The sequence below is a fragment of the Panthera pardus genome, unplaced genomic scaffold (assembly GCF_024362965.1).
Source record: "Panthera pardus isolate Hobbes unplaced genomic scaffold, ASM2436296v1 HiC_scaffold_12, whole genome shotgun sequence".
Classification (NCBI taxonomy): Eukaryota; Metazoa; Chordata; class Mammalia; order Carnivora; family Felidae; genus Panthera; species Panthera pardus.
In genome coordinates this window covers 91,704,487-91,717,787 of record NW_026526677.1, presented here as the reverse complement: position 1 = coordinate 91,717,787, position 13,301 = coordinate 91,704,487, and the positions used below count along the sequence as shown (strand labels likewise).

General features: G+C 48.1%; 1 protein-coding gene across 6 annotated transcripts in view; it reads right to left on the bottom strand.

The window, feature by feature from the left end:
• Positions 1-13,301, bottom strand: part of KIRREL3 (kirre like nephrin family adhesion molecule 3) — a 551,439-nt gene that overhangs the window by 126,353 nt on the left and 411,785 nt on the right. The gene's annotated exons all lie outside the window — the stretch shown is intronic.

Here is a 13,301-nt window from a genome sequence, read left to right as displayed (position 1 = left end):
TGTGGTTGTGATCAGGCCTGCCAAAAAAAGAGGCAGAGTCCAGCTAGTGGTGTCCGGGATGGAGCAAGGCAACCAGACACAGGGGGTGATTCAGAAGAATGATGAAGCGGTTGGGTGAATTTGGGGGAAGACGTGGGGGTGGAAGTAGGGGTAGAGGAGTCTACCTTTTGGGAGAGAGTGAGTTTCTGGGTCTGGGGATTCCCATACATTCCTATATTCCGGCACAAGGCAGTGCCGTCCTCAAGCACTTATGAGGTGTGGACTCAAGTGTGGAGCACAGGGATTGGAATGGCTAAGAGACACAAGACACAGATTCTGGTCCCACGAGACTTTGACACAACAAAAAATAAGGCAGGACAATGATTCTAGGTAGCAAATGCAAGAGGGTTTTTTTTTTTTTTTTCATGGCATTTGGTAAATGGGTGCCCACCGTGTGTGTGGGCGTTGGACTAGAGTACATCTGCCTCACAAGAGAACGAGATTTCCCCTCTGGTTTTTATCCTCTAATTCTGATCTGTCTTAAGCACTTTATGGGCTTTGAAGCAATTCTACACCAAATTCCTCTTCTGATCCCCCACAGCACCCCATGAGGTGAGCAGATAGGTTACTGCTATTCATACTATGCAGATGGGAAACCCGAAGTTCAAAGATGTCAAATGACTTCCCAGGATTATTTTAGAGCCCCTGCCCCACTTCTTTGCTTGGAACTCATACAAATGTGACAGCTGCCACAAACTTGGCGAATGGACAAGGGGTATGATTTCTGGAAGAGGGAATGTGACTGCACCCCCCTCCCAGGGCTTGCCAGGCTTTCTGGGCACCCAGGGGTTCCCTCCATTCGTGTTTCAGGGAAGGTGGGTCCCAGTGAGTGCTGCATTAGAGCAACTTCTCTTGGGACACTGGGTGTTTCTCTGAGCCCTGGAGGTTAACATCTAGGCTGTTAGAGCTTAGACAGGATGGGCTCATTTCTCCTCCCTACCTCTCCATCCACCTCTTGTCACCCAGGTCTACCCTCCATGGGTTGCAGGATGAAAGGGTCCATGAGAGACAGATAAGTCAAGCTTAGGGGCTCTTGCCCTAGAGAAAAACAAAGCATGGCGTTCGGTGGCAGAATGCCACGGCCCAGGGAGGTTACTAGCTTTGATCTCTTGATTCTCTAAAGGGGTTTATTAACTATCAGTAAAGAGCAGAGAAGCAGATCTGAGCGTGCCTTTTCCAAAGGCGCTCACTTCTCTTCCGTCCCCTCCACGAGCACGCTCTTCTGAAGGCACGGCCAAGCCAACCTCACTTCAAACAGCTTTACATCTCAGGCGCCCAAATTGACGATGTTAAGTTCCCTCATCCAAGGCCTTGGCTCTTTCTTCAAGGGCTCCTGCTCTGTCGAGGGCCCTGTGGATCAAAGCCCCTTTGATGTTTACTTACTATATTTGTGGATTCTTTCTAACAACCACCTTCAAGAGGCAGGAATGCAGCCTGCCAGGAGGGGGCCAGCGGAAGTACAAGCTATGAGGAGGCTCTCAGCCCCTGTGAACAATAGCCCCTTGCCTGAGACTCTGGGACTGTATAGAAGCCCTAACATGCTGATGACAGGCAGAGTTAACCAGCCCATTATAATTGCACGACCATTGTTCATCACCACAATGATAAAACTGCTGACGGTTCTTATTATATTTTCCATTGACTTCTTATGCCCATCTAAAGCACATCAGCAGTGACTCGTAATGAGAAAAGGAGCTGGGGTTCCTGCAATGAGCCCAGGGAAGCATGGAGGAGTGGGGGCAGAAGGTGCTGGATGGATTTAGGCCAACATTCCTGTTGGTCTTGCTGGACCATCCCCTAAACTCTCAAGAAAATGGAGCAGGCATAATTCTCCTAAAGATTGAGAGAGTGTGGGCGACCTGTTGAGTCCAGATCATCTATGTTGGCTGTCTCTGCCACCCCAACTCAACCCATCGTGTGTCACATAATAGGTTGCCCCCAGGGTGACTGCCTGAGGAAAGAGGCCACATGGATGGTTATTGTAAGTAAGAGTCTCACGGACCATGTTTGATTTTCGCAAATGAGCAGGAAAAGAATTTTTTAAAAACCTGATTAATAAAAGAAATGGAGGGTGAGGCAATTTCTCAATGTATTTGGCTCATTTAATTTGACATGTGTGGGTTAGTCTTAATTATTTAGGCAGCTATATTACAAGGCGCTAATAAGCACACTGAAGAAATGTATTAAGTGAGAGGGCTCTCCAACTGAGTCCTCACTGAGAAGTGGGGAGAAGCCACTGGGATCCTTGCAAGAACGAGCAGGTTGGAGAATTAGTGAAGTGAAAATTAGTTAGCTATCCACATATGAAAATTTGGGATGTTCTTTGGAGAGATTTGCAGAGCTAAATTAGAGGTCACTGGTCCACAGGAGGAAGTAGGGCTGAGGTGGGGGAGGGGAGGAGAATGTGGAAATCCAAGAGGGGAAGTGGTGTGTTGTCAAAGGCACTGAGCAGAGAGAGGGCTGGGTGGGGTGTGGCGGGGGTGGCATCAGGAAGTAATCGCTTTGTCTTGGAGAAACTCTACCCCCGCCAAGCGAAGCAGGCTCCTCTTAGGGGAAAGATGATGGACTGTGACACAAAGAATCTTTCACTTTGTGAGCTAGACCAGCCACCAGACTGCCACCTTCCTTGTCACATGGGGCTGGGACCGACAATGGAATCAGATCACAGATGCCCATTTTAACAGCAAGATGTCGGGGTCTTCTCCATGTGGACCTTAGGGCTGCAGCTTTTGGTTGAGCACTTATCAGTACAGAACCATCAGATGTACCAAAGGCAGCCGTGGAAAATGATGAACAGGAATTGAGTCATCCTCGCTTAAAAGGAAAGTTCACAGCAAAGAAGTCCAGGGTCACTGGCAGATGGGGTGGGGAGGGCACTGTCTGAGGAGAGCAAAGGCTTAAGAAATACTATTCTGCAAGGAAACATTTATGGGGAAAGGGCATTGTTTCTTGGGAAGAAGTGAATGAACCCCAGGAATTCCTGGACTGTGAGCCGCAGAAGGGCCAGGATTGTGCCATTTTCAGCTCTGAGCCCATAGTCCCCAACACAGTGCCTGGCACATGGCAGGAGCTCAGGACAAATCTGATGATTCGATGTAAGCACCAACTAAAGACTATTGGGCAGTGGTCTGCTCTCCCCTACCCAGGTCAGAATCAAACCAGGTGGGCTGAAACAGCACAATGGAGTCAGCTAGGTGAGGGTCGTTGCCGAGTGAATGAAAGTTGTAAATTCATTGGAAAAGAAGTCTAGGAAATGGAGCTTTCCTCTGGGAGGAATAAAAAGGGCTGACTTTGTAAATGGAACCGTTTTCCTTCAGTTTCACAGGGTGATGATGGGACTTTTTCTAGCCTTAGGATTTCTTTATTCTTAGAGGTAATAACAATGATACAGTGCTATTACTTCACATTTGCAGGACCCTTATTTTTACACGATGCTGTCATATTCACTACCTTATTAGATGACCACAGTAGCTCTCTGAACTAGGTGAGGAAGAATGGTCTATTTCCTCCAGTTTGGTTTCAGAGACTGAGGTTCAGAGAAGTAAAAGGGCAGTTCAAGGGCAAAGTACGAGCTGATAATAGTACTCAGGTTAGAAGCCGGGTCTGATTTCTAGCTTTCTCAGGGGAAGGTCTGGGATCCCAGGGCTGCCGAGGCTGTGAATCAAGACAGACCAGACAATAGAGAACAGAGGTTGGTGGCCCTGGCTAGGACAGTGTTGTGGGTTGAACTATGTCTCTTCCCTGCCCTTCCCCTCTCCCCCTCATTCACATGTGGAATGTGGATTCACCAGACAACATGACTTTGTTTGAAGATAAGGCCTTGACAGAGATAATCAAGTTAAAATGTTCATTAGAGAGGCCCTAAGCCAATGCCCCTGGTGTCCTCATAAAAAGGGGACATTTGGAGACAGACACACATACAGGGAAAACACCATATGAACATGAAGACAGCCATCTACAAGCCAAGAGAGAGGCCTGGAGCAGATTCTTCTCTCAGAGAGCTCTGAAGGAACCGACAGGCCAGGCTTGCATCTTATAAAGACCATTTTGGCACTGGTGCAGAGGACGGATGGGGAGGGGTAAGCCCGGACAAGAGAGCGCCATTGTTTGACTATTGCAGTACTCCTGGTGAGAGATGATGGGCTGACATCTGCTCTCTCTCTCTCCCCACTCTCTGAAGACAGCCTGAGATCAGAAAGCAAGTGAAAGGACCCTGAGCTTTCTCAGGGGGACATTCAGAGCTTCTCCATCCCTGCCACCTTGACACAGGAGAGCAGTGGAGAGGCTGAAAATAGCTCACCAGATGGTTCCTGAGACCATATGGAGAAGGCGTCAGCTGGACCTGGCTAGAGTCACAGGGAGGCCATGTGTGCTTCGAAACTCTCAGTGTTGGCTGGAGCCTTGCTCTAGCACTCCAGAGTGAGCCATGCTCTGGGTCTCTCTGCACTTTATAAAATGTGGATACTAATAGTAAGATGCTCTGCACATGGTTAGTATGAAAATCAGATGCACTTGGTGAAGAATGCCTACAATGAAGTAGCTGGTAAGGGCGAGCTCAACAAATAGAAGTGAAATGTCAGATTGGGGAGTAGGGACCGTTAAATTCCTCCCCTTCTTTACAGGTATGAAAGGGGAGACTCATCCAAAGTGATATAATGAATAATGAACTTTGGGGCGATGTTCTTTGGAGGCTATTGTGGTAGCTACAAGTCGAGGGACTGGAAGAGAAAGTGAGTCAGGAAGACCAGCCAGGTGGGTACAGCAGGTGAGGCTGAGGCCCCAGAGGGGCCGAAGATTGAGAGAACATGGTGAATCTGAAAGACATTCTGGGAAGAGACTATGGGCTGAGTGCCAGAGTGGCCAAGCAGAAGGGGGCAGATGACCACAGTGGCTTTAGTTGGGGAGGTTGGGGGAAGAGAGGTGTCTGTGTCAGAAGCAGCTGACAAAGGAAGCCAATTAGGCCATGGCGAGGGATAATGGTGCATTTCTGGACTTCTTGTGTTTGAAGTGATGGGGTTCCCAAATGAAGCAGTCTTGGATGATTACATGAGCTATGAAGAAATACATTTTTTAAAAGTTTATTTATTTATTTTAAAAGAGAGAGAGAGCTGGGAATGCAAGCTGGTGCAGCCACTCTGGAAAACAATATACAGGTTCCTCAAAAAACTAAAAATAGAACTACCTTACGACCCAGCAATTGCACTACTAGGCATTTATCCACGGGATACAGGTGTGCTGTTTTGAAGGGACACATGCACCCCCATGTTTATAGCAGCACTATCAACAATAGCCCAAGTATGGAAAGAGCCCAAATGTCCATCGATGGATGAATGGATAAAGAATACACAATGGAGTATTGCTCGACAATCAAAAAGAATGAAATCTTGCCATTTGCAACTACGTGGATGGAACTGGAGGGTATTATGCTAAGTGAAATTAGTCAGAGAAAGAAAAAAATCATATGGCTTCACTCATAGGAGGACTTTAAGAGACAGAACAGATGAACATAAGGGAAAGGAAACAAAAATAATATAAAAACAGGGAGGGGGACAAAACAGAAGAGACTCATAAATATGGACAACAAACTGAGGGTTACTGGAGGGGTTGTGGGAGGGGGATGGGCTAAATGGGTAAGGGGCACTAAGGAATCTACTCCTGAAGTCGTTGCACTATATGCTAATTTGGATGTAAATTTTAAAAAATAAAAAATAAAATGAAAAAAATAAAAAGGGGAAAAAAGAATAAGAAAAAAAAATAGAATTCACACATGTATGTTGTATAGAACTTTATAAAAAAGTATGCTGTTAGAACATGGCTTTATATCTACTTTTATTAAAATATTTTCCTTACTACATTACACAGGTAATAGTCTTTACCTGTGCATTTATTTTAATTTATTTAAAATAAATATGTAATTATTATCATCTGACAAGAATTAAAAACTAATAGGTGGTGAAAAAATTTTAAAAAAAAATGAGAGAGAGAGAGAGAGAGAGAGAGAGAGAAAGTGGGGAGGGGCAGGGGCAGAGAGAGAGAGAGAGAGAGAATCCACCCTGTCAATGAGGAGCCTGATGTGTGGCTTGAACTCATGAACCATGGGATCGTGATCTAGGCTGAAGTCAGATGCCTAACCTACTGAGCCACCCACCCATGCGCCCCTGAAGAAATACCTTTTCAATCAGCTTTACTGACTTCAGAGAGCAGATGTCTTCTGTAGATCAAGCATTATGTAATGAATTACATAGAAAGCAATGGAATAATATATGGGTAGACTCTGCCACAAGTGTTAGTGCCAGCCCTACACAACCAGGACGTATTTATAAAGTGTGACAGGTATGGTATCCGGTCCACAGACGCTCATGGAGAAGCTCCTAAGTGCACCATGTGCAAGACAAAAACATGTAAGGCAAGCTTCTTCCCACAATGAGATGATAATCCAGTTGACTATGTATGGCATATACTTGTGAAAAGGTGAACAAAAATCAAACACTGTAGTTCAGTAAAACAAAGTGTCATTAGCAGCATGTGAATTATTTCCACACTAATGGCAATAATTGCTACAGGTCATGGGGTGGCTCTCGCCAAGGGCCCCGAAGGCTGGAGATTTGTCTGGGGGGTTGCCCTTGGTGGGCGTCCATACCGATGGCCTGACTCATCAAAAGCCGGTCTTGCCAGGATGCCTGGGTGATCACAGGATGCCAGAGCCTCGTGTTTGAGAAGTCCTCACCTTGATTCTGCTAAGCTCCTGCTTTCTGTTTCAGTTCTGCCTCACCCTGGTTTCAGCATTATTACTCACATCCCGGGCAATAATGGTGCCCATAAATCGCGCAGAGATCACAGTTTTCTGATCAACCTCTATAGTAAAGAGGCCTGAAGAGGGGAATAGCAAAGGTTTATTAATCCTGACTAGTGTCTGCCTCTGGCCCTCCAGGACAAGTAATAAATGTTTAATAGCCCAATAATACCTGTTTCATAATTTTTGACTCTCATTGCTTGCTAACTCTAAGTTTATTAAAGAACTATAAACTTTACATTGTTGTAAAGACATAATTGCTATTTCATTACCTATTTAATATGAGTTAATTATATTAGAACTAAGTTTTTCCCCATTCATATTAAGTATCAATTAGTTGTTTTAAACTATTGATTTCTATTTAATTGCCTGTGCTATTACATACCAATTAAATTCTTGTAGGAGAAACCTGAGCCGGCTATAGTCTTAAGTTTTTAAGATAATAAATTAGATGGCAAAGCTCAACTGGCGATACCTTCTTTCAGGAAGGGTCAGCAATCATTGTGATAATTCCCAAAGGTCTTTGTGACCCACCAGCTCATCCCTGCTAGTTCCTGCAGGGGCAGACCTCCCTCCAATACTTGATGGTAAGAAGCTTCAGTTTCATATGCAGCAATGGCAAGAAGTAACACTGGGGAAGCCCTTTACCAGCCCCTGGCCTCCTCAGCTGCCTCAGCCTGCCCTTACTGGCTGGCACGTCCCTATCCACAGGGCAGCTAAGGCAGGCAGTCTTTCAGTGATTCCTCACCACCAGCTGTGGGGTCCATGACTGCCCATGTTGCCGCTGGCCCCAGATCCCACGTGCCTACAGGAAGTCTGGTGCCCATGTGGTCACCACTCCTCTGGCTTCCCCAAACTCCTGGTCCACTGGCCCGACTCTACGTTGTGCTCAAGACAAATTGGACATTTACCGGGTGGCAATGGGTGTTTGACTTTTCTCATCCTGTTTCCCCTTCACACCGACCTTGTAAAGACAGGTGTTACTATTCTTATCTTTATTTATAAAGAAATGGACATTTTAGATGGGTAAGGAGTCACCTAGGGTCCCTCAGCTATTGAGTGGCAAAGCTTGAGTCCACCTGTCTGCCTGACTTCATGCCTGGTGCATCTTGCCATGCTCTGTTCTCAGTCCTCCATGAGAACTTAGTCTCTGCCCACCGGGCTGGCTCTTGGAGACCTTGCCTGGCTCCTGCCATCTTTCTTTTCACAGAAGGTTGGACTCATCTTCTACCCTCAGATACTGCCTGGGGTCTTTCTCCCAACTAATTAATTGCTTGGAATTCCAACATGGCCACCAACTGACTGAGAATGTGGCCTTCCTCTGGGCCACTTGGGCATCAATGCAGACCCCAGGGGTTGCACTCCTCCCACACTCCTCTACACCCTGGAATTGGGACACAGGTTACCCTACCTCCTGGGGGCTGGATGCAGCCTAGCCTTGCCCCTCTCCACTGGTTGGTATCACCAAGGGCTCCCCCATCTGGGGCCAAGCTCACTTCATTCATCATCACAATCAAAGTTGCCATTTATAGGGGCACCTGGGTGACTCGGTTGGTTGAGCATCTGACTTTGGCTCAGGTCATGATCTCATGGTTCATGAGTTCAAGCCCCACATCAGGCTTGCTTTGCTGCTGTCAGTGAGGAGCCCGCTTCAGGTCCTCCGTTCCCCTCTCTCTGCCTCTCCCCTACTCACTCTCTCTCTTTTCCTCAAAAATAAACATTTAAAAAAAAGTTGCAATTTGCTGATTGCTTATGATTCATTAGTCTCTGTGTTAGATACTTTGTACGCATTATCTTCTTCAATCATAAAAATTCTGTAAGTACTATTATTATTCCTATCTGCTAGAATGGGAAACTGATAATCCAAAAGATTCAATAACTCATTCAGGGTCATACAGCTAGTAAGTGTGGAAGCCAGTAAACCTGATTATGAGTGAGGTTCTTTGGATTACTGGTATCATATCTTTGTAAGAGGTGCAGGGAATCGGGGGAGAGTTTAGTAATATTGGTTGAAGAATTTTATAGAAACAGTTTTATCACATGTACAAGATTACCTCAGCCATCTCTGGTTTAAGATGTCTGATCCCATGGGGTTAATTGCTCTGTGAGGGAATATGACAGAGAAACAAGATCATGAAGGCCATCCCTCCCCCCTGGCCTGTCATCATTCTGCTTATCCTGTGAGGGACAGGGACTGCTAAAGGCCATATGCCTGCAAGGCTTTTAGACTTTTCCTGAGAGAAAGTTGGAAGTTGGTGAGTAATGTCTGAATGGGACCAGATGCTTGACAGCTGTGTGCCCTGTCCCTGGGGAGGCTCAGCCTGGTACAGTCAGTCAATCATAGCTAGGAGGCCAGGCAGAAAGAGGGCATCTCTTTTCTCCTTTTTCTTTTAGGACCAAAAGTGTCCCCAAAGGACTAAGACCAAGCGTCATGAGGAAGCCTCCAAAGTCCCCCCTACCTCCCCATACTCACACCCCATTCCATGGACTTGAGGTCCAGATCTTTGGGAAGGCAGAGGCCCAACAAAAGGCTATGAATATAAACTTGATGCATGGATTTAATCTTCACACAGATTCCTGGAGATATGGATTATCAGCCCCATTGTATAGGTGGGGTTCAGGGAAGTTGAGTAATTTACCTGAAGTCACACAGCTGGGAAATGGAGGAGCCAGGACCCAAATCTAGGCCCATTTGATCCCAGAGCCCGGGCTGTGCCATTCTGCTGGGATACGGTCTGGATGCTGAGCCCAGGTGACCAGCAGAGACCCCAGTGGGAAGAAGGGGACCATATGTGCTCAGAGGGTGCGGGCCAATGGAGTCATGGGCATTGCTGCCAGGGGGTTAGGGGGCACTGAGAAATCCTTGTGGGAGTCAGGCCCTGGAAAGTCCATGCCTGGAGAAGGATGGATCGCCTCCCTGGGAGACAGGGAGGTGGAGGCAGGACATGGAAGCATGGAGAACGGCTGCTGTTTAGTTATGTGCTTGCAAACCTCTGTGTCACCCATTTATGGCCCCAATAAAATCATAAAAGCTGAGGATTAACCAAGAGAGTCCCATAAGGGCCAGGAGCTGGCCTTAAGGAATTTATCAGTGGAGTCAGATATGGCCAGTCTCTGCCCTCAAGCCCTCTGCTGAATAGGGTGGGGGTAGACAGAGACGGTTGCTCTCACCTGGTACAAGGAAAGGGGCGGCAGAAGGAAACAGTGTTCTGGGAGTTGGGGGGGGGCCGGTGTACGGAGCGTAGGGCCATCCAATCTGGCAGTCCCACCCGAGGAGACAATGAGGGCAGCTGGGATGGTATGAGAGAGAGAGAGACAGAGAGACAGAGAGAGACAGAGAGGAGAGGAGGCACATGGTCGCCTATTACAGGGTCCTAGGATGGAAGGGCATTGGCTAAGCCTCAGTAGGCTGGAGGATGCCCCCTCCACTTTCTGGGTAGAAAGCTGTACAAGAGGCAGGCCAGGCAATAGTTTGCTTTTGTCCTCAGGCAAACAGATCAGAGCTGCCTGTTCACCTGGCCTTGCAGCAGGGGCCGGTACCTCGCTGGGCACCTTCCCTGGAGCAGAAGAAGAAGGCAGGGGCTGTGAGCATGAAGCCCCTTGCTGCCCCCACCTCACCGTCTTCCTGAGCGAGGACCAGCCCAGGCCTGGTAACTTGGGTGGTCCCAAGAGCTGAGGCTAGAGAGGAGCAGAGGCCCTGAGGGTGGGCCAGACATTGTCTTCCAGAGCAGTGTCGAGCTCCCCGCCAATGCCCCAGCTCACACGGCGAGAGAGGAAAGGAGGCGGTGGGGTTAGGAGAAGAGCCAGCAGAGAAGGCAGAGAACCCCCGCTGTCCTCCCATTACTGAAATCCTCCTTGAGCCTCACACACCCCATTACAACTCTGTATCTTATAATTAAATTGAATCTGCCAGTTACCTCTCAGCACGGCAGCAATTCAAGCTCATTGGAGGCTTTCTTTGTTTATTTTTATTTATTTATTTATTTAGTGATTATTTATCTAGCTACCCATGTAGCTACATGGAGGCCCTAGTGCAGGGTTTCTTGTGCCTTCGAGAAAATGAGGGTGTGCAAATGCAGTCTCTCCCCACTGGTGTATGTGGGCAGGAGCTGTAGGACCCTCAGGGTGAGCTGTTGCTGCAGGGTCCCTCTGGGAGAGGGCCAGGGTGACTGCCACAGGCTGGTTCCACCCCCTTGTTCTTGCCCAACATGCCTATGGAAGGTCCACTGGTTCCAGAAAGCTCCATGGAAGCGCCTTACTCCCGAGGGATAGAACATGGGTCGGAGAATGTGGTTGTGACTGGGTATCAGCAGTTAACACACCCCCCGGGGTTTGTTATCTTCCGTGCACCTGTTGGATACAGGATCTCCTTGAACCTTCATGACACCCGAGATATTCTTGGAGGCCGGCACAAGGACCAGAGAGGTTCTGAGAGTTGCCAGAAGTCACCCAGCTGGTAACGGCAGAGTTGGGATCTGAACACAAGAATTGGGACAAAATCAAGCCCTCTCATCTTCCCCAGAGCCCCAGATCCAAGCTGGCAGAGCCCAGCAACAGAAACCAGAGCACCTTTCTTCTCTGTAATGCTAACCTTTCGGCAGTGAGGGGGGGCAAAGGAGAGCCTGAGAGCTTTGATTAGGAATCAACCCCAAACAGATCCACGGGAGTGATTCTGAAACACCAGCCATCACTTAATAAGAACATGAGAGTTTACTCCCCACAAGGCTATCCCAGTGAGAGGCTGATTGCCATCAGGCATGCAGGGGACTGCACAGACCTTGCACATCCATAGCTGAGTCCCAGAGACGGGGCCCCATTTGAGGAGAGGACGAAGATGACTGGGATAGTATGAAAAAGAGAGAATGCATCTGCTCCCATATTATGGTGAGAGAATGGGAAGGAATTCCAGACTCCAGCTCACACCTTAGACAAATCTCCCCTGCAGAGAAAATGGTACGTATTCACCACCATTCACCATCTTCTCCCTTGCCCACCTGCGCCCGCCAACCTGCTGGTTGGATCATTTGTGGGCCATTAAATACTTCTCAGAGCAGGGATGAGCGGTACCACCGAACACCTGCATCCACACCGACCACTCCTGGTCTGTTCAGGAGCAAGGGAACTCACAAGGTTTTAGTGCATGTGGCCAGTGGCAGCCCATGTGTGTCTGTGACCAGTCTGTCCATAAGAAACCATGAGGGACCTTGACTCAGGCTCTGTCCTGACCACAGAGGATGGCACAGCCACATGAAGGAAGTTGGTGGCCCAGGCCCGAACTATGGAAGGATGTGTACCTCTTGTTAGTTTGGAGAAGGTTCTCTGGTTGGAGGACACAGTGAGGTAACCTGGTCTAAGACAAGGAGAGCCTTTAAACCGAGGGATTTGGGGAGCAGGTTGTCCACAGCTGTTCTGACTTGTAGATCTTGGATGGGACAGCCAGGTCCTCCCCTGGCTCCTGAGGCTGAGAGAAGCCAGTCAAGGAAGCTTGGACCACTGGGTCCATCCCCCTTGGGACTTCTCACACAGTAGTGTAGCCTTTTGATCGGAGGTATCCACTTCATTTCCTCAGTCTGTAAAGTGGAGATCTCTTGGGCTGTGGTGAGGACTGGGGGATAATTTATGCAAAAAGCTGGAAGGTAAAGGTGAGGACAGGTGTGTTCCTATGACCTGTTCAAACATATGGAGCGAAGGCTGGACATATTGTAAACAACTCCACAAAGAGGTGTTAGAAAAATAACAACATAATATATTATTATAAAAAGCACGGGTGTGCTGAAAGTCAGAACAAGAATAAAATAAGCCTGCAGTTTAGCCTGAGGGCTCTGGTTCTGAATAGAGGCTCTTATACCCTTGTAAAGACGATGTCCACAGCCGCTTGGGGGACAGCTACGCTCAGCTCTCTGGAAAGGGGCTGGCTCATGATGGTCCTCCAGGGCCCTATCACCCATGGCTTGCATGGTAATGTAGGGCTACAGCTGGTGCTTTGTAGAATCAGAGAAGCCAAGGGGCCTGAAAATGGTCATCGTCAACCTTGCCAGCAGCTATTGAGTAACTGCAGAGTGAGCACAGGGCACGTGCTGGGCATTGGGGTAGAAAGAAGGTTAAGGTCCACCCTTGGGGTCTTATAAACCAGCCAAGGAATTAGAACAAACCTGGAGGAAGACCCAGATAAAGGTCCTCTCGTGACCGGTTCAGTTCAAGCAGGTGATGGAAGGTTCTAACCTGGCACAGCTCAGACCTACAGGGAAGGTGGCGCCCGGCTCTGTAAGCCATTCTTCAAGGGGTGCAGGGCAGACCCAGCAGCACCCAGAGGCTGGTGCCAGGCCAGCAAGTGTCTGTAAGTCTTGCCACAAGAGGCACAGGTGAAGAGTTGGGGTGTGCAAGTAGGAAAGAGAAAAGACTGACTGCGGGGCTTTAGGGCAATGAGTTTGGACCAGGCGGTGGGGACTGTAAGGAGGCAGGTTTCATT